General features: G+C 46.6%; 1 protein-coding gene across 1 annotated transcript in view; it reads right to left on the bottom strand.

Moving 5' to 3' along the window:
- Window positions 1-22939, bottom strand: part of MECP2 (methyl-CpG binding protein 2) — a 72239-nt gene that overhangs the window by 3752 nt on the left and 45548 nt on the right. The gene's annotated exons all lie outside the window — the stretch shown is intronic.

Genomic DNA, 22939 nt, shown 5'->3' with positions numbered 1-22939 from the left:
CACTATAACTCACCCCTGAGTTCCTCCCAATCTTGTATCTTCCTCCAACAGTTTAGGGCCCAAGGTGTGGCTGCCGAGTCACTGCATATTAAGAGGCATCCTACAACCCACAGAGCAGTCTTTCTTGCTGTAAAGTGCGGGTCCCTAATCTGTTCCAGCACAGAGCTCTCAATGTGAAATGACAAAGAACACTGGGGAGCTAGGTGTGGCCTGTGGCCCATGCAAGATCAGCCTTTGAGAATGGCCCCCTAGGCAGTTCCCCATAAAGAAGGGAGAGAAGGGGAGCCACCGGCAGAGTGAGCCAAGAGAGCAGACAGACAGTAATCAGTACTTCTACACAATCCATCATGGCACTGCCTAATGCCACAGTTGTTCCTTGGAACTGGACGGTCCTGATGTCACAGAAAAACAGTGAACTACTGGGAAAGATCCGGCTTCTTTGAAACTCTCATTTGCATTCCCAAATACCCTAATCACGATGAGGTCAAAGTATAAACCTAAACATGACCTAAGGAATGCCTTCTAGAAATCTATGCTAAAGAGACACCTCCAAAAATCTCAAAGAACATATGCATGACATTATTTGCTACAGCATTATTTTTACCAGCCAAACGCTACAATCCCTCAGATCCCTATCACCAGGGCACTTATTGACTAAACTATGGTGCGTCCACACACTGGAGTACTGTCCAGCTCCAAAGGGACTAAACAAGAGCTCTAAACACTGTGATGGAGCTATTTCCAGGATCTGCTGTGAAGCAAAAGGAGCAAAGTACAAACATATCTACTGCATGATGCCTAGGTAAGAAAGTGGGATTAAGGAAGGACACACCAGGAACTAATGAAATTGGCTCCCTGCATGGGGCAGTGGGAACAAGGTGAGGGTACAGGCACAGGAGTGAGACCTAGCTCAATCAGTGTCATTCTGACTTCTGAATCATGTAAAAGTTTGTATTACCCCAAATAGAATTCAAAAAGTAACAAAACCTCATTACACTGAATGCAAATAGAAACAAATGAGCTTGGGCCAGGCATGGTGGCTTCAGCCTACAATCCCAGTATTCTGGGAGACTGAGCCTGAGTGACAGAGTGAGACCTTGTCTCCTTTTTTTTTTTTTTTTTTTTTTTTTTTTTGAGACAGAGTCTTGCTCTGTTTCCTAGGCTGGAATGTAATGGCACGATCTCAGCTCACTGCAACCTCTGCCTCCCAGGTTCAAGTGATTCTCCTGCCTCAGCTTCCCGAGTAGCTGGGATTACAGGTGCCTGCCACCACACCCAGCTAATTTTTGTATTTTTGGTAGAGACAGGGTTTCACCATCTTGGCCAGGCTGGTCTTGAACTCACGACCTCGTAATCTACCCACCTTAGCCTCTCCCAAACTGCTGGGATTACAGGTGTGAACCATTGCGCCTAGGAAAACAAGTTTAATTCTATACCAAATTGTCAATACCACAGAGCAAATATTTATTTCAAGTAACTTTAGACTACATTGCTCTGGAAACCTACACTGGGACATATTCTAAGGCCAACAATGACACTCCAGGGGCAGTAAACCCACTGAATTGGCTCCTAGGAGAGACATGTGATTCTGGTTCTGGGGCGTCTTGTGCCAGAAAGCCCAGGGAGTGCAAGAGAAAAACAGGGAGAATCTGTGAGAGGCCTCTAGCTGTGGTCCAGGCGTGGCCTAGGGTGGGAGCAGTTGAGGATTTGGGGCTGGTCTAGGTGGTGAAGCAATAGAGTTTGCTGGTGGACTGGTGTGGGGGTGAGGGGCAGAGATGAGTCAGGGACCACTTCGAAAGCCTGGGAAGATGGTGGTGCCACTGAATGAGAAGGAAAAGGCTGAGGGGCAGGCCAGGCATGGTGGCTCACTCCTGTAATCCCAGCACTTTGGGAGGCCAAGGTAGATGGATCACTTGAGGTCAGGAGATCCAGACCAGCCTGGCCAACATGGCAAAACTCCATCTCTACTAAAAATACAAAAATTAGCTGGGCATGGGGGTGGGTGCCTGTAATCCCAGCTACTCGGCAGGCTGAGATAGGAGAATTACTTGAACCCAGGAGGTAGAAGTTGCAGTAAGCTGAGATCATGCCACTGCACTCTAGCCTGGGTGACAGAGTGAGACTCCATCTCAAAAAAGCCAACAAAACAAAACAAACAAAAACCCCAAACCATACCCCCCTCCTCATCCTCCCTCTAATCAGACCCCTACCACACACAATCTTGATTATGAGAACTAAATACCTAGTTCCTAAGTTCATACATTTTAAGAGTTGAAGTAACCTCAGAAAAACTACCTATTCAACCCTTCAGTTCACTGTGAGTCACAAGCATGCATGTCTGTCCAACTGCCTTCATCCTGGGCTAGACCCTGCTTCATCCTTCTACCTCCAAGGCTCACAGTTTGGAAGAGGGAACAAACAGGTAACAACAACATAGTTCCGGCTCCCTTGGCCTAAAGAAAGCTTGTTCCAGGGACAGTGGAAGCACAGGGATGTGCATAATTAGGAGTGGGTGGGCTGGAGGAGGAAGGCCTGAGCTGGGCTCTCAGGGCTGATGTGTTCCAGAGGTGGGCATGGAGGGCTTAGGGTATGCCAGGACAGATGGGAAGAGGTGACACTATCAACATGGTTATAGCTCCTACCTCATCACCAGTGTCACCAATGATGCCCACCCTGTGTGACCAGCAGCTCTGGGCCTAACCCCCTCCCACCTTTTCATTTGGAGAACTTTCAGGTTTATCTGGAGAACTTTCATCTTTCAGGTTCAGTTCAGATGGCACTTCTAGGCTGGGTGTAGTGGCTCAAGCCTGCAATCCCAGCACTCTGGGAGGCTGAGGTGGGTGGATAACTTGAGGCCAGGAGTTCAAGACCAGCCTGGCCAACATGGCAAAACTCTGTGTCTACTAAAAATACAAAACATCTGCCAGGTATGGTAGTATGTGCCTGTGGTTCCAGCTACTTGGGGGCCGAGGCATGAGAATTGCTTGAACCTGGGAGGCAGAGGCTGCAGTGAGCTGAGGTTGCGCCACTACACTGCAGACTGGGTGACAGAGCAATATTCCATCTCAAAAAAAAAAAAAAAAAAAAAAAAAGGATGGCACTTCTGAGACACGTTCCCTGCGACACCTTCCCTGCTTCTGCCTCTCCTCTCCTCTCCTGCCTCCCTCCCTGCTCTATAAGGCAGAGCACCCAAGCCCCCAGTGTGCATGCCGACCCCCATCTCCCCACTCGATGCATGATGCCAGGCACAGGAGAAATCCTTACTCAATGCATGCTGGAGGAATAACCACAACATAGACAGGGCACTCCACGTGCTTCTTCTGATGGCTAGAGACCTTTGACCGTAAGTTTCTAGCAAGGAGAGACTAGCTTAGTGCTGAAAACAAGGTGGGCTCGGAATTGGTGAATAAACAAATGAGTTTGGGAAGTATCAGTAGTCTGTTGGACACTGGTGGCTTGGAGATGGCAGAAAATGAGGTGGAGGAAGTCACCAAGGAGATGACCCAGTGACAGTAGCATGGAGGATGGTTACACCAGGAGGATGGATCGCCTTCCAGCCATGTGGTAGCCAGGTATGCAGACACCTTTCCTGTTGAAACAACTATAACTGCCAGACTGAATATCTTACAGAAGCTGCTAGAGAAGCCACCCACAAGCTGGCAAGAAAGAAAGGAATACACAGGCTGAAGAGCAAGGGAAAGTATGGGGCCCTTTTCTTTGGAGAAATCTGGCAGGCACCACCTTAATAAGCGACCAAACTGAACCTCTGGCCCCTCGGTGCTGCTGAGATGAACCAGCATCCACCTCAAATGGGAGACTGAAGTTCACCACGAGGAGACAGCAGGAAGAGTCCAGAGAGGGCGTGCCACAACCAAGGCCTGGACTCCTCAAGACGATGAGAGAAAACAAGAGGGTGGGGGAAGATTTCCGATGAAGGAGACTGAAGGGATGACACAAACGAATGCAACACATGGTCCTGGACTGCAGTCCAGACCCAAAGGCACTGAAAAAGGCATTAATGGGGTATGTGGAGAAACGTGAGTAAGGTTCTGTGTTAGCTCATTGCTAAACTTCCTGAGTGTCTTAACAGTACTGTCTGCTCTTAGGAAAGGCATGCCTAAACGTTTAGGAGTGAAACAGCACGAGGACTATGACTAACTCTCAAGTGATCAATGGACTGGGGGAAATACAAATATGGTAACATGTTTAAAAGGAGGGAGATGACAGCGATATAATCGGAAGCTGTGCCAATTGACAGTAATATTTTGAAGCAGTGGCAGGCAAGCTTTTTAACAATTAAAGAGAATGTCTTCATATTACACAAAGACATTAAGAAAAAAAGCTGGAGGCTGGGCGCGGTGGCTCACGCCTGTAATCCCAGCACTTTGGGAGGCTGAGGCGGGCGGATCATGAGGTCAGTTCGAGACCAGCCTGACCGACATGGTGAAACCCCATCTCTACTAAAAATACAAAAATTAGCGGGGTGTAGTGGTGTGCACCTGTAATCCCAGCTACTCAGGAGGCTGAGGCAAGAGAATCACCTGAACCCAGGAGACAGGGGTTGCAGTGAACAGAGATCACGCCACTGCATTGCAGCCTGGTGACAGAGGGAGACCTTATCTCAAAAGAAAAAAAAAAAGCTGGAAAACTTGAAGAAGTACCTTTTTTAGTGGCTCAAATAACCACAATGCTTCCCACAATGTGACACTAAATATGGAGAAGCTATCAGTGTGAGAGGAGGAGGGGCAAAGGTATTCTCCCCTGTTGAAAAAGCCCTGCTGAAGAAGGCCTTGCCTGGGATCCTAATGGCTCATCTATTGGGAAGCAAACGGCATTAAGGGCCTGTAGCACCATGAGGAAGTAAGCAAGCACAGTCCCAGGCACAGCAAAAAGGGGCCGTGGTGGTGCCGGGGGAAATGCCAACAGACCTCAGTGAGCCCTGGGGTTCTTTCAGCTAGCACTGTTCATGGTTTCATCAGTGAGCTCCAATTACCACACCACACAGGTTTGGAGTGATCTGCCCCACCCCGGTTTTTCCTACACAAACTCATGTTTTTATTGTGTGATTCATAGAACACAAGATTTTTTTCTAGGAATGCACACATCACGTTGAAGCAGAAAGGCCTTTACAAAATCTTAAATACCTACAAAATATGAGGTACGGCTCTTAAGAAATAAAATATTCAGTGATTTTGCTACTAGAATGCAAACATTAGATCAAATCCTTCATTTGATCTAGCAAAGGAAAATGAGAGTCGCAGGAATCTTGTTTTTAGGCCAAACGACATCTTGAGGGATCTGATGTCAGGAACTGCCTGCATTTTCATCATGTGACCTGCAGTGATCCTGTGAGAAAGGCCTGTAGGAAAGACTACTCAATCCCTGAGGTTTTCAGATTTAAAAAAAGGCAAAAAAGCCAGGTGAACAAGGCAGATGAAAGGTATTTTTCACTTGAATTGGAATCCAGTCCCTTCCCTGTCCCCTGGAGTGAGCTCCAGAGAAATTTCCAGAGCCCCAGCAATATCCCAACCTTTCGTAATTTCACTCATGCTCATTCCTTTCAGGAGATGGCATTTCTCAGCACCTTTCACTTCGTTATCCCTCGGCGCAGCACAAAGAGCTAAACTACCACACGAGGCAGTTAACCTAACGGCAGGGCAGTGGCTACAGCTCCCGGTGAGTGGTATGGGACCACAGGAAATTAGCAGCTCCCCCGATACTGGCTGCTTCCACACTAAAGTGTCATCCAGCTGGTGCTTCCAATTCTTTCTACTTCCAGTATTAGGGGCAGAATCGCAGAACCAAGGAGGCTTCTCTGCATGAATCAATAAAGGCTACAGCACTTTGAGACATGAGCTTCAGCCCTTTAAAAATCTGAGAAATCAAACTGGCACAGGAAGAGTATCTCAGTGGTCTCTAGGGAGCAAGAGAGAATGAGGTTCAGCTTGAAGGCTACAAGGGTGGAGACTGAGGTCCAGCTGCCCTGCTCTGAATTCACAGTCCCTTTCTTAATCGTCCACTTTTGAAAAGATGCAAAAAACCACTCGTTTTGAAAAGCGTAAATAAAATGCAGTTCTTGCCAACCAAAAGCAGACCCCTCTGCAAATACAGGCCACCAGTGCCATACGGCAAGTCACGTCTTTATAGGTATGTAAAACGAAAACCTGAACACAAGCCCACCACATACAGGTTAAAAAAAAAACCACGTTAAAAAATTCCTGCTGTGGAGAACAATTTGGCAGTTTCTCAAATGTTAAACATGGAGTTACCATATAACCCGACAATTTTACTCCTAGCCACAGACTCTCAAAAAACCAAAACCAGGCTGGGCCTAGTGGCTTACGTCTGTAATCCCAGCACTCTGGGAGGCTGAGGTGGGCAGATCACCTGAGGTCAGGAGTCTGAGACCAGCCTGGCCCAAATGGTGAAACCTTCTATCTACTAAAAATAGAAAAAAATTAGCCAGGCATAGTGGTGTACGCCTGTAATCCCAGCTACTCAGGACGCTGAGGCAGGAGAATTGCTTGAATCTGGGAGGCATAGGTTGCAGTAAGCAGAGATCATGCCACTGTAATCCAGCCTGGGTGACAGAGCGAGACTCTGTCACTCTGTCCCCCTGCCCCCGCAAAGAAAACAAAACAAAACAAAACCTGTAAACAAACAGATATCCACATACCAATGCTCATGGCAGCACAGTTTACAATAGCCAAATGTTGGGGGCAACCCAAATATACATCCCTAAGGGACAGATGGATAAATAAAACTTCATGATCTATAGGATGTAATATTATTCAGCCTCAAAAAGGAAAGAAATTCTGACACCTGCTACAGTGTAGATGAACCTTGAGGACATTATCTCAGTGAAAGAGGCCAGACACAAAAGGCCACACAGTGCATAATTCCATTTACAGGAAATGTCCAGAATAGGCAAATCCACAGAGACAGGAAGTAGACTGGCTATTGCCAGGGGTTGTGGGTAATAAGAGGTGACTGCTAGTGTGTCTGGGGTTTCTTCTGGGTGCTGAAAATGTTTTGGAAGGACACAGATGTGACGGTTGTACAACTTTGTGAATGTACTAAAAGTCACTGAATCACACACTTAAAAAATTTTTTTTCCTGTGAGCCTATGAATTATATTGAAGAATGAATTGTACACTTTAAATGAGTGATTTTCGTGATATGTGAATTATATCTAAATTAAAAAAAAAATTAAAACAGCAACTGATAGGTTTTATGATGCCTGGCCAGTGCTCTGAGCCCACACAGCTGTCTCGGAGCAAGCCTGCCTGGCTGCGGCACAGAGCCCCAGCAGACAGCTGGGCCGTCTGTCTGAGGAAGAGGCCAATGTGGGGACCTATAGTGATACATGCTAGACTGGACCAAGCTGATCTGAATGTCAAACTCTGAAGCCTAGACACAGTAACCATGACAATCAGAAAGGAATTTAGTTCAACAAGTTTAATGAGTTGGCATTAAGCCAAGTGGAAGGTTGTTAGCTATTCTGAGGGCATTTGATCATTTTTTTTTTTTAAACTGTGGTAAAATACACATAAAATTTACCATAGCATTGAGTACATGCTCAATGTTGTGCAACCATCACCACTATCTAGTTCCAAAACACTTTCCTAAAAAATTAGGCAGCTGCTCCCCATTCCCACTCCTCGCAGCCCCTGGCAACCACTAATTTATTTGTCTCCACAAACCTGCCTAGTGTTGACATTTCATATAAGTGGAATACCCTTCCCCAAAAGCTTGTCTTTTAAAAAATTATTCTCATTTAAAAAAGTTTTTTTCTGAGCACAGTGGCTTATATCTATAATCCCAGCACTTAGGAAGGCAGAGGCAGGAGGATCGCTTGAGCCTAGGAGTTCTTCAAGACCTGCCTGGGCAACATAGTGAGACCCCTTTACAAAAAGGGGGAAAAAAGACAAAAAAAAAAAAAAAATCCCCAAACAAAACAACAAAAAAGTTTTTTTAGGGAGACAGGGTCTCGCTATGTCGCCCAGGCTAGACTTCAAGCTGCTGGGCTCAAGCAATCCTCCTGCCTCAGGCTCTGAAGTGGCTGGGACTACAGATCCACGACCATGCCCAACTTAGAAGCATGTATTTTTTCAGATTAGCTCACCATTCCCTGGCAACTTTTCCAATGGTTTCCTCTTGCATCTTTGCCTCTATATTCTAGCAGGGTTCTCGCGCTGATCCTACACACAAGTGGTTAGAGACTCACCAGGTCGAGCTGGCCTCCAACGCTTTCAATTCCAAATACCTAGTCTTCAAGGTCCAAGTGGTCTGTTTCCATAGATACTGACATTGTGTAAGACTTTTCTGTCCCCAGCAACACATTCCCACCACTGCTGGCTTTCCTCATTTCCTGATGATTTTTTTTCTTACCTTTGCATACTCCATGTAGACAAGTTTCAAAGACTTTTATCGAAGTGTTGGCTGCTTTTACTGAATAACAGAAAATCTGCCAAAAAAATTTTTTGTCATGAAGGCAACACATTTTGGGCATTTTGGGGAACAAAAAAGGGCAGAAAGGAGATCTCTTTTGCTGGAGAACTCTGCGTTAAGGACAGGCTCATTCGATCTAAATATCTCATCACTAACTTGGAGTGCCCTTGTTTTCGTCAACTTGCATATCACTAGTGTAGGTCAGTCCATGTCAGCCTGCCTGATGTATTTGGTTTGCAATGCTGACATCTGAGCCCCCAAGTTTATTTCACCTTGATTGTACTAAAATGACCAACAAAATTAAAAAAAGAAGGAAATCTCTCTATCAATGCCTTCAGAGGAACTGCTGTAGAATGCGATGCGGCTGAGATTCATGTGAGAGAAGCAGCGCTCATACGATGCCACTACAGCTAAACACATGAGCAAAGGAGGGAACTGCTGGAGGTATGAGGATTCCCCAGCAGAGCTGGAGAAAATCTGCAAGATCAGAGAAACTGGACCTAAGAGCCACGCTGGCAGAAGTGCAGTTTGCTAGTGGCAAATAGAAGGAAGGGCCTGAACCACCAGTGCCCTAGGTGGAGAGGTCAGAGACAGGCTGGCCAGGTTTCCCTGGGCATTGCTGGGACAGAGAGACACTGATAGAAAAGAGATTCTACTTCTCTCAGGGATCTGCCAGTAGCACCGTTGTTCCCCACCCTGATTCCAGCTGCTGCCACAGGGGGAAGGAGCAGGGACTCAAGCTCCATCCCATAAACAACTCTGGAGACTGAGCATCAAATAAGTATCAACAAATTAGTAACTGTACTGTGTACAAATACAAACTAGGTAGAAACTATAATGACTGAACACCAATCATTCCAGTCAAGATCCCAACTGGAGGCCAGACACAGTGGCTTATGCTTGTAATCCCAGCAATTTGGGAGGCCAAGGCATGCAGATCATGAGGTCAGGAGTTCAAGACCAGCCTGGCCAACATAGTGAAACCCCAAATCTACTAAAAATACAAAAAGAATTACCCAGGAGTGGTGGTGGGCACCTGCAGTACCAGCTACTTGGGAGGCTGAAGCAGGAGAATCGCTTGAACCTAGGAGGCAGAGGATGTAGTGAGCTGAGATCACGCCACTGCACTCCAGCCTGGGTGACACAGCAAGACTCTGCCTCAAAACAAACAAACAAACAAACAAAAAACTATCCCGACTAGATCTTCTTTGGAACCTGACATTTGCATTTACCCAGAATAGGCATCTGAGGACAGCCAGAAGGAGTGGGTGGGGGAGGATGGCTTGCTTCTGGTAGCCACTGCTCTAGGGATTATTTCTCACCATTGTGTCACAAAGCACACCACAGGAGCACTCCCTGACATGGATTAGGGAATTAGATGCAGATCTCCTGCAGAATTGCCCTCTTCCAATCTTAGTAAGAAAGACACAAAAGAAAGGCGGGGAAGGGGAGTGTGAAAGGAAAATTTCATCAAACAAAGGAAAGGGGTGTAATTTAAAGCAGTCTGAGAAAAGACTCCAGATCCAGGGGACAAGGCAGCAGCAAAGCCAGGCTCCTGTCCCCTCCCCAGAAACCACCCTAGGAAGCAGGCAACACCCTGGGAATTTGCAGCCAGTAAGCTGGAGAGACGCAACCAAGGGAGTCCTTCACTTTTTCCTTTTAGGCCCACAAACTCCAGCTGGGAGGTGCAGGAGAAATGGCAAAGTGCCCGTGCTGTGGGAAGCAACTGCTGTTAGATTATGGAGCCACCCAGAGAGTGAGGTGCCCCCCATCCCTATGGAAATGGTATACACATACCTTATGTGGCTAGAGTGAGCCTTAGAATAAGACATCCAACCTAGTTTTTAGAACAGAGAGAATAATCTAGATAGAGCCAAAGACTACATGGCTGCAGCTCCCTCCAGCGTGCAAATTCTCTCCGAATACAAGATAACAAGCCTGTACACGATAGCTCAGAAGGGAAAACAGCAAGAGACAATGCCAAGAAACTGGGAACAGAGAGCCAAGAATTCCTCCACTGACTCAAAGCAAACAGAACGACTATGCAGAACCATCCAAGCCTGAGCCAAGATGAAAAGAAGTGACATGGTAACTCTGCAAACATATTACGACCAAAAGAAAAAAAAAAAAAAACAGGCACAGGGACGGAGATGGCATGAGAAAGGCAAAGTCTTCCACAAAGAAGAGAATACACAAGGAAGAGAAAGAAATTCCCCACAACTTCGCAAGAACATGTTCCCAGTAAAACAGTTCAAAGATGGGATGATAAAACAGTAAGATGAAAAGACAAATTTCCAACCTAGAGAAACAAACTGCAGACCAAAACACATCATTATGAAAATAACAAATACACTGACAAACAGCCAGAAACAGAATATACATAGCTGAAAATCAAATTAGACAAAGTGAATGCAGATGAAAAAGACAAAAGCTAAAGCAATTAGGGCAAAGCTAATAGCATTGGAAGAAAGACAAAGACAATCCAACATAAGGAATTTGTGTCTCTGAAGTACAGAACCCAACAAATGGAACAGAAGATGCTGTCAAAGATACATAAGAGAGCTGACCTGAAACAGAGATGACTACATCTGCAGCCTGAAAGAATACACCATGTTCCCAGGAAAATTTGATAAAGAATGCTCAATAGCAACACAGACTCTAGTCAACGTACTCAACTTCAAGGATAAAGAAAGTATTCTTCAGGCATTTTGGGATTCTTCCAAGGGGGAAACATCAGAAGACCAGACATAATATCTACGAAGTTCTGAGGCAGCTTAGTGCAGTGGTGGTGCAGGAGAGGTCAGAGGTAAAGTCAGAGAGATGGACAGGGGCCAAAGCCTCTCTGAGAAGATGAAATCTGAACACAGATCTGAAGGAAGTGAGTGGTGAGGGAGCAGGTCAAGTACAGAGGGGGTCTAGTCAATGAGGATCATCAAGGGCCAAGACTCTGACTCCAGCAACATTCTGGCAAATTCCAGGAAGAGCAAGAGCAGTGGGCTGAAGCCAAGTGAGCAAGGGAGAGAATGGTAGAAAATGAGCTCGAATAGGCAGAGAGTGATGACGTTCCATGTGGCTGCTGAGGCAGGCCCAGTTACACAATTTGCACAGCCTGGTGCAAAATGAAAATGCAGGGCCTCTTGTTCAAAAATTAAGAATTTTGAGATAGTATTAAACCAAGTCTGGGTTCCACCAAACCCTGGGCAGTTACACAGCCCATGAAGCTGGTTCTGCTTCCAAGCAATGGACTCTGGGTTTTATTCTGAGAGGGTTTTTCTCAGGGGAGTAACCTGATCTGATGAACATTTTTCTTTTTTTTTTTTTGAGACGGAGTTTCGCTCTTGTTACCCAGGCTGGAGTGCAATGGCGTGATCTCGGCTCACCGCAACCTCCGCCTCCTGGGTTCAGGCAATTCTCCTGTCTCAGCCTCCTGAGTAGCTGGGACTAAAGGCATGTGCCACCATGCCCAGCTAATGTTTTGTATTGATGAACATTTTTCAAAGAGCCCATGTGAGGCTGGGCACAGTGGCACATACCTGTAATCCTTCACTCTGGGAGATTAAGGCAGGAGGATCGCTTGAGCCTAGGAGTTCGAGACCAGCCCAAGCAACATAGGGAGACCCCAGTCTCTACAAAAAATATACAAATTAGCCAGGTGTGGTAGTGTGTGTACCTGTACTGTCAGCTATTTGGGAGGAGTGCTTGAACCCGGGAGGTTGAGGCTGCAGTGAGCTGTGATTGTGCTACTGTATTCTAGCCTGGGTGACAAAAAAAAAAAAAGCGCCCATTTTAACTATGGGAAGATGTCGAGTAGAGGGAGTGGGGCAGGAAGATGCAAGATGCCACACGGTGGGCTCTACGGAAGCAGATGTGAAGTCACAGTTTGGGGTGTAAAATGTTCATCAGGAACTGACATCCATAAAAGGAGGTGGGAGGAAGAAGTCAAAAAAGATGGCCCTGTAGGGGCCTTGTACCCTCACCTGACTCAGTCACCAGGGTGCTGTCATGGAAATGGCATGACCTTGGGTGAGGAGGCTCTTGCAGCTGAGGCCAGCTGAAGGAACGGCTGGACACTGCCTGCTAACTGGAGCGTCCACAGGGGATCTGGAGAGTGACCTCCAGGTCTGCCACTTGAGACTACTGCAGAGTCTAGGCAGGGACGCAGGGGGCTGGCCTAGGTGCCATCACTGAAAGGCATGAGTACTGGGGCAGGGAAAGTGCAAGAAATCCCGGACTCTGACTTCGTATCTCATGTTTTTGATACTGAGGTATTTAGCTCTCTAGAGGCTGAAAGGGCAGCTAGATGTATGAGTCGAGTTCAGCGGAGAGGTTTGAAGAGCCAGGCAAGTAGGTGAGGGCACTCTGGATGTAAGTGTAAACAACCTTGCCCCTGCTATTTGGAGCTGTGATGAGGAGAAAGTATCAGCAGAGGAGACAGAGAAAGAGGAGTCAGTGCAGAGAAGATCAGACATATCTGTCAAGATTATTGGTGGCAATCAACAGAAATCAACTCTAGCTGATTTATACAGACAGGAACTGATAAAATGCTACTGAAGATGAATGTGGTGATGGTTGCACAAAAATATAAACGTGCTCAACACCACAGAATTGTACACTTAACAATGGTTAAGGCAGTACATTTTATCTTTTGTGTATTTTACTGCCATTTTAAAAACTAGGGGAAAAAGGCTAACTGGGTGATGAGAGAATCCCAAGAGGGTTGGAGGAACAGGTTTGAGTCCAGTTGGCCAGGAACAATACTCCAAATCCTTCTGCCAAGCCAGCCCAAGCAGCCAGCACTGCCTTTGCGACGCTGCAAGGGGGCAGCACTGGCCACTAACACTGTGTCCACTGTGGCCAAGGAGCTCGTCTTTCCTGCAGCCCCAATGCCAGGAGAAAGGGCTCTCCTGCCTGGCCCTGCTCCTCCTAGCATGTGAGTCTGACTGGCAGAGGCCAGGGTACACACCTACACCCGTGTAGAACTCAGGTGATTTCTTTCTGTAAAGGGCCAGATCGTTAAGTACTTTCCACCTTGTGGGGCAGACAGTATCTGTCACAACCCACCTACCGCTGTTGTACAGGAGAGCAGTCATGGACAATGCAAAAAGGACTGGGTGGAACTGGGTCTTGGTAAAGCTTCATTTACAAAAATAGGCAATGAGCCAGATTTGGCCCTTGAGATACAGTTTGCCCACTGCTGCCATGACAAAGGGAAGCTAGACAAAGAAGCATCAGAGGTCGCCTGGCCTCCCATCAGACTCTTGAGGTGAGAATTCTCCCAAACCCAGAGGGGGTTCAAGATGTGAGGCAGGTGGCCACCTGCAGAATATGAGGTCCCAGAAGAGATACACGGAAGGGCTGAGGAGGAGTGACAGCCACCAATGACTGAGAAGATTATTTCACAGAATGTGGGAAAGCAAGCTTTCATGGAGTGAGCTGAGCAAGGAGTGGCAGGAGAGGAAGAGGGCTAGTGTGTGGAGAGAACTCTTAAGAGAGTTTGGCTAAAAGGAGAAACAGACTGAGCAGGAGCTCAGGAGGTATGAGCTGAAGGGAGCTGTTACGATGGTAAATTCTAAAACAAGTCCATCTGGCACAGTTTGAGAGACGAGGGAAGACCAACAGAGTCCCTGGGGTGTCAGTGGTGGACACTGCAAGCTGAGAGACAGTAAGTCCTTGTCATAGACAGAGCTGTGTAAGTTAGAGCTCTGTGGGGGGGAAGGGTTTCCAGTGATGACCAACGCCAGGCCCCAACCATGGGAATGGGTGGCAAAAGAGACAGGGAGGGAGCCAGGCACCAGGAGGGCTGTCTACACGCATGTATGTCCTGGAATCAGGGACTGGCACAGAATCCTCAATAGCAGAGGACCAACTGGGGCAGTGAGCAAGCCCACGACAAGGGTCTGTGGGCCCAGAGGCTGAGTGTTACAGCCCCTGATGCCAGGAGGTACATGGGATCAGAGACATGAGGACTTGGCAGGAAGCACAGGTATTGAGAGGCAGGGCCTAACCCAGGTCAGAGGGTTAGGAAGGGCTCTTTGGGGAAGAGATACCTGACTGAGTCTTCAATAATAAGCAGGACACAAGGCAAGGCCACAGGGGAGTGAAATAAGAAGAGAAGGGGACTTAGACAGGGGAACCAACGACAAACACCAGGAGTGCAAGAAACATGGTACTTGGGAGGAGCTACAAGCAGTCCTCGATTGCCGAGGGATACGTGCCTGAGAAAAGCAGCAGCAATGGTAGGGGCCAGAAAGAGAGGCAGGGGCTACGTTAGGGGCCCTGATGTCACTCGAACACAGGGTGCCACGCTTCGGTTTAAAGCAGGGGAATGAGGATGATAGGGATTGTGTGGAAGATACACAGGTGGAGGAAAGATCATAAGTTACCGAGGGAGTCCTAGAGCAAGATGAGGGACTGAACCAGGACAGTGGTAGAAAGAATGAAAGAGGACAGAGGAGGGAGGAACAATTAAAGGAACAATTCGTGGGGTCTGGTGGCTCCACTGGATGTCGGCAGTGAAGGACAGGGGCCTCTTGGGTTTCCAGCTTGGGTGGCTGTTATGGCTATCAACTGTGACAGAAAACAGAGGACACGGCGTTTGTCTGTTTGGTCTTCTGATCTATCTACCTTATATTGAGGGGGTGGTAGGGCAGGCAGTGGGTTGAGAAGAATGAAAGGGAGAAAGAGGGCAGAAATCTCTCAAATTTTTTTGCATGGTAAAATCTGACTAAAATGCACACATGCCCCACAAGCCTTTTGCTATTTTTTTTTCCCAAGAAGCAAAACAAATTATATTTCCTTAGTATTTCCTTTTAGTGCTCTCTGTCGCCACCTACTGGACTGCCTGGTGGAAGGGGCTCAAGAGGTAGCAGCCTAGCCTACTTCATGGCAGAGGAGTCAAACTCAACCAGGCAGGGAGAATGGACTGCACCTGGGTGGGGGAGGGCCAAAAGAAGCCCAGCTGCTTCTGGAAGATCATCAGGAGTCTCTTCTGGAAGACCAGGGGCTCTTGTAGCTAAAACAGACGTTCATTCATTAATAATACCTACTTCAACAACTTAAGATCGTGTCCAGCAGATGCACATCAACCTTGACTTCTCTGTGTTCCCCAAATCGGGTATCGTACTGAGGAAACAATATGTAGATATTCATCAAATTGGTGGGACAAAAATTCTGGGGCACTTGAGCCTAGCTGAACTCAGTTTTAGGTTCTAGCATTTAACACCCACCTCTAAGTTGGCATGTACTTTATGAATGCATGAATGCAACAAAAAAACGAGTGACAAGTCCTGGCCCTCAGGGTGAAGCAAGGAGGCAACAACTCTTCTGAGAACTGCCTTCCTCCCACAGAAATGGCACATTCACAGATCTCATTCACTGAACAAGAGCCACACCAGAAGCGACAAGAAGAGGGGAACATGCAATAATAGGTAACTTCTCTGTCACACTAGACTGCTTGGAGACAAGGATACAAAGCCCAGCATAAGAGATGGGACAAAATGAGGGTCAAGGACCACAATGTGGTTTAACTCCCAGTGAAGAGTTTTTGCCAGTTAAGAGCTACAAGAAGGAAAGCACACACCATGAGAAGCCACTAAGATAAACACTTGAATCTGATTAGGTTTTCATCTGAAGAGTGTGGGTAAGGACAAGCCTAACTCGTGGGGTAGTACAGATTCAGTGAATGAGCCCTCAGATGCTGCTGGATCCTGTGATCAGGTAGACATATAGCAGCTTCTCAGGAACCACTGCATGTGAGGTTAGGGTGAGGGGAGGGACCCAATGGAGATGGGATCCCAGAGACTTGATCGTAGGGGCTGACCAATGAGAGGTGGAGATCATGAACATAAGCCACTCTTTTGGAAAGCTCAGCAGAGAAGACGCAGTTGCTTTCAGAGGCAAGAGGGAGAGAGCAAATAGAAGGCCAAGACAGAAGATGCGTGAGGTAATAAGACAGAATGTTAGGTGGCCTTTAAAGGTATGTTCATAACTTTTCATAACATGGTATGTATATTAGTTTACTCAGGTTATGATAACAAAATAGTACAGACTGAGGGTGCTACTCAACTGACATTTCTCACAGTTCTGAAGGCTAGAACCAACATCAAGGTGTCAGCAGATTCAGCCCCTAAATGGCTTGGAGATGGCTACCTTCTCACTGAGTTCACGTGGTGGAGAAAGCAAGCTCTCTGGTGTCTCTTGTTATAAGAACACTAATCCAATCATGGAAAACCTACCCTTCAGATTTCATCTAAACCTAACTACCTCCCAAAGACCCCATCTCCAAATACCATCACATTTGAGGTTTGAGTTTCAATATAGGAATTCTGGGAGACACGAACATTCAGTCTACAACAATGGTGATGTTTATGTTTCAATGTTACACGAAAAAGCATGGCACAGCAGCACTACCGTGTGATGCCAATCTGCCTTTTTTTTAAGATAGGGTCTCGCTCTGTTTCCCAAGCTACACTGCAGTGGCGTGACCACACCTCACTGTAGTCTCGACCTCCAGGCTCAAGCAATCCTCCCACCTCAGCCTCTCAAAGTGCTGGGATTACAGGCATGAGTCACCGTGCCTGGCCTCCAATTTGTATTTAATGCCACTGAACTGTACACTTAATAAGTTTTAGGTGATGTAGATTTAATTACAATTTTTTTCAAAGTCTAAGAGTGCCAGGCATGGTGGCTCACATCTGTAATCTCAGCACTTCGGGAAGCCGAGGCAGGTGGATCACAAAGTCAGAAGTTCCAGACCAGCCTGGACAACATGGTGAAACCTCGTCTCTATTCAAAATACAAAAATTAGCCAGGCGTGGTGTTGGGTACCTGTAATCCCAGCTACTCAGGAGGCTGAGGCAGGAGAATCGCTTGAACCTGGAAGGCAGAGATTGCAGTGAGCAGAGATGGCGCCATTGCACTCCAGCCTGGGCAACAGACTGAGACTTCATCTCAAAAAAAAAAAAAAAAAAAAAAATCTAAGAGAAGGCAAGAAAGCAGAAGAAAAATTTAAAAGAACAGAAAATGTGGAAAAATAGAATGCACAAAATAATATAAATGCATCGGAAATGAAATAGATGTTAAAGGACGAAACAGACAGGATTTTTAAAAAGTCTAGCCATCGGCAGGGCATGGTGGCTCATGCCTGCAATTCCAGCACTTTGGAGGGCCGAGGTGGGCGGATCACCTGAGGTGAGGCGTTTGAGACCATCCTGGCCAACATGGTGAAACCATGTCCCTACTAAAAATACAAAGTTAGCTGGGTGTGGTGGCGCATTCCTGTAATACCAGCTACTCGGGAGACTGAGGCAGGAGAAGTGCTTGGGCCTAGAAGGCAGAGATTACAGTGAGCTGCAATGGCACTACTGCACTCCAGGCCTGGGTGACAAGAGCAAAACTCCATCTCCAAAAAAAAAAAAAAGAAAAAGAAAAAGAAAAAAATCTAGCTATCTACCAATTTTCAAAAGCTCCACCTCACATAAAGACACAGAAAGCAGAAAAAAAAAAAAAAAACAAAAAACTGGTATGGCCAGGTGTGGTGGCTCATGCCTGTAATCCCAACACTTTTGGAGGCCAAGGCTGGTGAACTGCTTGAGCCCAGGAGTTTGAGACCAGTCTGGGCAACATGGGGAAACCCTGTCTCTATTAAAAACACAAAACTTAGCCAGGTGGTGGCACAAGCCTGTAGTCCCAGCTACTCAGGAGGCTGAGGTGGGAGGATCACTTGAGCCCAGGAGGCGGAGGCTGCAGTGAGCTGAGATCATGCCACTGTACTCCAGACTGGGTGACAGAGGGAGATCTGGTCTCAAAAAAATAACTAAAACAATCAATAAAAATAAATAAATAAATATTAGTATATGGTCACTTCATAATAACAATGGGTTCAATACACCAGGAATATGAAACTCTATCTAAAATTGAAAATGTGGCCTCAAAATAAATAATAAAATGAAAATTAACAAATCTCTGTGGAGAAACTGGTATGTCTATCACCACAGCAGATTTTAACACGTATCCCAGCAGTTGATAAATCAAGTAAACAAAACGACAGTAAGAAGAGAAAATACTTTCACAACAAAAGGGTAAGACAGAGGTAATGAGTAGACGTAGAATCCTGCACCCATGCTTGGTGGTGACATACTCTGTCTATTAGCTGTGGATGAAGTGTCATGGAGCACTTCTCAACCAACTGCAAGAACTGGTGTCACACAGACCAAGTTCTTTGACCACAGTGCCATTTAGCTAGAAGACGATTTTTTTTTTTTTTTTTTTTGAGATGGAGTCTCACTCTTGTTGCCCAGGCTGGAGTGCAATGGCTCAATCTTGGCTCACTGCAACTTCCGCCTCCTGGGTTCAAGCAATTCTTCTGCCTCAGCCTCCCAAGTGGCTGGAACTACAGGCATGCGCCACCACGCCGGGCTAATTTTGTATTTTTAGAAGAGACGGGGTTTCACAATGTTGGTCAGGCTGGTCTCAAACTCCTGACCTTGTGATCCGTCCGCCTCGGCCTACCAGTGTTGGGATTACAGGCATGAGCCACTGTGGCTGGCCATAGCGCAACTGGAGGAAAAAAAAAAAACCAAAACCAGGTGCTTGGAAATTGAAAAACACATTTTAAAATAATTTGTGAGTCAAAGAAAGAAACAAAGAAAAAAAAAACAACCCTTGGGCTAACTTAAAGTGACAATACTATCAGAACTTGCTAGATACAGCTAAAGTAGTTCCAGAGGGTTAGCCTTAAATGTTTACATTTGAAGAGGTAGGAAAATCGATGAACCAAATTTATAATATAATAAGTTAGGGCCAGGTGTGGTGGCTCACACCTGTAATCCCAATACTTTGGTAGGCTGAAGCGGGTGGATCACCTGAGGTCAGGAGTTGGACACCAGCCTGGCCAACGTGCCAGAATCCCGTCTCTACTAAAAATACAAAACAATTAGCCAGCCATGGTGGCAAATTCCTGTAAATCCCAGTTACTTGGTAGGTTGAGGCACAAGAATTGTTTGAACCTGGGAGGCGGAGGTTGCAGTGAGCTGAGATTGTGCCACTGCACGCCAGCCTGGGTGACGGAGCAAGACTTTGTCAAGAAAGAGAAGAGAAGAGGAAGAGAACAGGAGAGAGGAGAGACGAGAGAGAGGAGAAAAGAGAGAAGAGAGGAGAGGAGAGAAAGGGGAGAAGGGTGAGGGGAGAGGGGAGAGAGAGAAGAGAAGTGAGGGGAGAGGGGAGAGAGGGAAGAGGGGTGAGGGGAGAGGGGAGAGAGGAGAGAGGAGAGAGGGGAGAGGGGAGAGGGGAGAGGGGAGAGGCGGGAGAGAGGAGACAGGAGAGAGGAGAGAGAGGGAGGAGAGAGGAGGGGAGGTGAGGAGAGAGGAGGGGAGGGGAGAAGAGAGAAGAGAGAAGAGAAAAACAGTATTCTAAGACAGTAGAAAAAATAAGGATAAAGGCAAAAGCAGAATTTAATGAACTAGAAAAGACAGAGTAATACAGCGCAATAATGCCTACATGTCTGCTTTTTGTAAGACCAATGATACTGATGAACTTTTACCAAGACAAGGAAAAAGGGAGAAGGTACAGGTAAACAACACTAGGAATGAAAAAGCAGACATGATTACAGATGTTGCAAAGGTATAAAGAACTATAACCTGAACAACTTTATGCTAGTCAGACAAAATGGACAAATTCCTAGGAAAAAAAAAAAAATGTAACAGCTTACAAGCAGCCCAAGCAGGTGCAGGGAAAATAAAAATAGGTTTAGATGTATCTGTATGTGCATAGAACACTTCAAAAGACACAGAAAAGACCCTGGATGCAGCTGTTCCCGGAAGAGGGGCCTAGGCAGCTGGAGACCAGGACAGCAGGGACACTCAGACCGTGCATCACTCTGGAATTTGCACTTCCTGAATTGTGACGTATGCACATGTGTCACTTATCCAACAGTGAATCCAAACGTGCCTGTATACAAGGAAAGGCCTCACCTGGCTGCGCCATGGAGGCTGGCCTGGTGTGTGGAGCAGACAGAACATTAGCATGCTACTGAGCCGGGGCAGGTATGAACATCAGCTGATGCTGGCTCTTTGCTTTCTTTTTAATCTTGACAAATTAGATAGGTGAAAAGGCATCGTTTTTTGTTTTCGTTTGCATCTCTTTGATTACCATCAGGAATAGAACTCTTTTCCTATCTTCATTGGCCATCTGTATCTCTTCTTTTATGAATCTCCTGTTCATAGACTTTGTTCGTTAGTGGTAACTAGTGGTAAGTTAGCAGTAAGAACTGTTACATTCAAGTCTAGACTGAGAAGGAAATTTAAAAATCTGCCCATGGGGTCTCACAATAAATGACTACTGACTAGCCTGAGATAACTGTACCCACTGCCAAGCCAGAGGCATTAAGCCCAGGATGATTCATTTAAGACGTGTCCCTGACCTTCCTCATACCCTTTCCAGAAGGGCCCCTTGAGCTGCTATGGTACTCCTAAAGCACTATCCCATTACCCAAATGATGAAGAGCCAATCAAAAAGCCTAGACCAGGACACTTTCCCAAGTTACTTCCCAATACCTTCACAATGATCACTTTATATACAATCTCAGTGAACGCTCAGCAACACATGAGAGCAATGTTTAACTGAGGCTCAAGGAAGGCAAGTGACTTGATTGCTGAAGTCACCCGCTAGGTGCAAGAGCTGAGAATTAATCCCAAGACTACCTGGCTCAAAAAGCCTAAGCTCATCTACTATACTTGAGGCAAAATCATGAAAGTGTGTGTGTGTGTTTTGTTTTTTTTTTTGAGATGGAGTTTCGCTCTTGTTACCCAGGCTGGAGTGCAATGGTGCGATCTCGGCTCACTGCAACCTCCGCCTCCTGGGTTCAGGCAATTCTCCTGCCTCAGCCTCCTGAGTAGCTGGGATTACAAGCACGCACCACCACGCCCAGCTAATTTTTTGTATTTTTAGTAGAGACGGGGTTTCACCACGTTGACCAGGATGGTCTCAATCTCTTGACCTCGTGATCCACCCGCCTCGGCCTCCCAAAGTGCTGGGATTATAGGCTTGAGCTACCGCGCCCGGCTGAAAGTGTGTTTTTACCTTGCCCAGACCCTGCATACTGCATCAAGGTCTTGGGTTTCAAGCAATAGAAATAAACTCTGGCTAAATTCAATCACAAAGGAGTTCTTGAGCAGCAGATCTGGAAATGGAGAGAAAACTAGAGAAGAACTAGGCTAAGAAAAGCAGCAGGAATAGAGGCTGCAACACTGAAAACACAGCGAAGGTTATACTACAGGGACCTTCCAGCTGTGACACCCACCCTGGGCACCACTGCACGTCATCACTGGACTCAGGTGCCACCACCATAACTAATCCCTCACTGTCCCTCAAGAGTCAAAGTCCCTGAGGACAGAATGGGTTTGGCCAAGCCTAGGCTTCATCACTACCCCCTGGTTTCCAGGGAGCAAGAGGAGGGAATATATCCATTCCCCTGTGGCAGGCACTGCCAGCTGTCCCCCAACACCTGTGTTCTCCATCTGCCTTACTAATGAGACCCTGCGCTCAGCTATGGAAAGTTATTTCCCACTTCCCAGCAGACCATGGGACTAGCTTGTGGCTAAGGAGACGGTGGCCAAGTACACTCCTGTTCATCATTCTCTTTCAAGCCTGCTCTGGTTCTGCTGTCTGTGGGCGGAGCACACCTCCCACCCACTGACTCTGGGCTTGCTCACGTGTTGATGGGATGGGGGAAGAAGAGGCTTTAAGAGGCTTCTGTGTCTCTGCTCACTCCTCTTGGACTCCTGACCTCCGCCTACGAAGAGACTTCCCCTGGCAGCTGCTTCTCCCTCCTGGGTCCTGGAACGACAGGCTTGAGAACAGATCTGAATCCCATCTTGCAGCTGATAGAGACCCATGTGTGAGAAATAAATGATTGCTATTACAGCTATTTAGCTGCTGGTGCTGTTTGTTCCCTAGGACAAGATGATGAATGTGAAGATGGAAATGTAAATTACTGAATGGGCCTAGAAATTAAGATGTCAAGTGCCATTTTGCCTTTCCCCTATGACTACCTTCTTCCTACCTGGAGGAGTGGATGCAATGGCTAGAGTAGCAACCACCATCTCACCACCATGAGGCAATCTTGAGAAATGGAAGACATCCACTGAGGGGCCCAGGGTCCTAGATCCTTACAAAGCCACGGCAGTGGTCATGGACAGCATGGGAAGGAAGCATACCACAAGCCCCCAACCCCGCCTTCAGGTTTTCTTAAGTAGAAGCTAGGGTCCACATGCCTCTTACTAAGATATACACAATGGGGAGACTTTTAACATAAAAAAGGTATGAAGATGATCACAAGCCAAAAAAAGCAACAAAATGTTCATGATATACCATATGTGAGGTTTACTTACTACACTGCTTTTCTACCAAGTTATCACAATCATTATAACTCAACCCATTGAAAAAACGACAAAATAGATTCTCTTCCTATTTCTGTTAGCTAAAAAAGCAG

The sequence above is a fragment of the Saimiri boliviensis genome, chromosome X (genome assembly GCF_048565385.1).
Source record: "Saimiri boliviensis isolate mSaiBol1 chromosome X, mSaiBol1.pri, whole genome shotgun sequence".
NCBI lineage: Eukaryota > Metazoa > Chordata > Mammalia > Primates > Cebidae > Saimiri > Saimiri boliviensis.
The sequence above is the reverse complement of the archived record's forward strand: the minus strand, read 5'-3'. Positions and strand labels throughout refer to the sequence as shown.